Source organism: Solanum pennellii, chromosome 5, assembly GCF_001406875.1.
Source record: "Solanum pennellii chromosome 5, SPENNV200".
NCBI classification, from domain to species: Eukaryota; Viridiplantae; Streptophyta; class Magnoliopsida; order Solanales; family Solanaceae; genus Solanum; species Solanum pennellii.
The window spans coordinates 72,819,652-72,822,311 of record NC_028641.1 but is presented as its reverse complement, the minus strand read 5'-3'; positions in this window follow the sequence as shown (position 1 = coordinate 72,822,311).

The window sequence follows — 2,660 nt, the reverse complement described above, 5'->3', positions numbered from 1 at the left end:
TATAATTAAGTGTGAAAGAGGACAATAAAACCCACTAATTAACTTAAGGTTACCTCTTTTAACCCCCAAGTAATTAGACTTATTAATATTAACCCTCTAACTTTATAATTAAGGAAAGAATAGTCCAATGCGTCCCTTAAAACGTGTGAAGAAATCCGATTCTGCCTGGGACTTGCGCAACCTGTGACGGTCCGTCGTGCCTGCGACGGTCCGTCACGATGGTCGTCGCAACCTCCCCAAAGTCCAGGTGGACTGTGACGGCCCGTCACACCTGTGACGGTCCGTCCTGCACCTCCGTCCTGACGGTCAGAGACTCGTTTCCCGTACCAATTTCTCAAGAGTTGAAGTGTTTTGCAACGGGAGCTTACGACGGCTCGTCGTGGATGTGACGGCACGTCCTGCAGGTCCATCACCGATTACAGAGAGTCGATTTTCAGTACCCAATTTCAGAATTTCTAAGTATGCTGAAACGAGACATCTGTGACGGGCCGTCGTGCCTATGACGGTCCGTCGTGATGTCCGTAATCTTAGCCAGTTTTTCCAGAAATAAATCTGCTGCTCAAAACGACTAAACAGGTCGTTACATAATACTATTAAAAAATATAGGACAAAGGATCTCATTTTGAAGTACGTAATGCATTAATAGAGTATTTATCTAAGCGTCGTAGTGATCTTGAAAGTTGAATATTTATGTAAAATTTAAATAACTTTTTCAATTGAAAAAATTCGCGTAAACTGGCAATGATTTCAACTCATTATACCCCACCTCGCTTTACAATTATTATTTTCGCCCTCGCTCCACCACATTTATCATTTGCTAGCTTTATATAAAGTGACACGTGATTTCAAATTATTTTTTTAAGTAAGTGATTCGTCAGGCGATATTATATTATGAAATTTTAAGATGGAATCAGTATTTAGACATGTAAATTTATATCATGAAATGAAAGTTCATATTCTCCAAAAATTATGATATGAAAATTTCATATCACGATTTAGGATTTTTAAATATAAAAATTGATCCACAAGTTTATATTTTATTAAAACAATCTCACATTTATGTATACTAATCACTTATTTCACATGTGAATAAAATTTATAATCATATCATTACTTTTTAAAAATTATTGTTCGCATCACCCTAAAGTTTATTACTACTTTAAATTTGGTGAATATAAATGATAAAGTAGAAATTGATTTGGTGAATATAAATAACAACTAAAGGAGTAATACTTTTTTTGTTTTTTCACAATAAAAGAATGATCTCTTTCGACTATATATGAAAATGTTTAAAGAAATTTAGTAAGAAAAAGTGACAAAATTGGTAACTTATGATGGATAATCACTAAATTTAATATGTTTGATTTTCAATATCAAATTAATGCACTACAAATATTTTATTGCACACAAATAAAACAAGACACAAATCAATATGATATTACATAATACATTATTTTCTTCGCATTCCACCTTATACCACATGAATATGTCCTGCATTATTATCGTTTGTCAACTTTATTTCCTTTCATATATTTTTTTAAGCCTTTCAAATTAAAATAAAAAAATAAAGCGACACGTGATTTCAAATTATCTTTTATTTAATCCATACATACATTTTTTTTTTAGAAAAAATAATTCTAGTTTTGATAAATTCTTAATGTTTAAAGAGGCCCAAAAATTCTATATCTTTATTCAGATAGTACAACAAAACATAATAATTTTAAAAAATTACAACAAAAACTTTTCGAATTCATTAATACTATTAAAAAATAAAGGACAAAGGAGCTCATTTTGAACTACGTAATACATTAATATAGTATTTATCTAATCATCGTAGTGATCTTAAAAGTTGAATATTTATGTAAAATTTAAATAACTTTTTCAATTGAAAAAATTCGCGTAAACTGACAATGATTTCAACTCATTATACCCCACCTCTCTTTACAATTATTATTTTCGCCCTCGCTCCACCACATTTATCATTTGCTAGCTTTTTATAAAGTGACACGTGATTCCAAATTATTTTTGTAAGTAAGTGATTTGTCATGCGATATTATATTATGAAATTTTAAGATGGAATTAGTATTTGTAACAACCCATTTAGTCGGTTTGAGCACTAGAAATTTTTATGTTAGAAAATACTTTCCGATAGATTTAAGTGGGTGTTTTGGATTATTCATAATTATAATTATGAAATTAGTGGGATAGTTTTGAATAATTTATAGAGTTGGAGGTTAAAGAGGATAATATTAAAATTGATAGTGGGTTACTTTTCCTATTTTATAATTATTTATATATAATAATTAGGGTATAATTAACCTCTAGTACAAAAGAAAATAAAAAGAGAGGCGCACGACTGTTGAAGAAAAACAAATCGACGAGAGGAACTATCAGAAAGAGCCATCGAAAGTGTCTTTTAACTGGTACACTTCTTTAATTGAAAATGCTTTGATGTTGAAAGAATTTGCTACTTTTGTATTAGCATATAAAGATGTAGTGAGTGTTGTTATATTTTATTTTTAAGAAATCAGTCAATGGCAGTAATGACTTATATTTTAAGTGGGAATTCATAGCATAATGATGGCTTCTAATAGAGTGTTGCTTGATTTAATATATATATATATATATATATATATATATATATATATATATATATATTT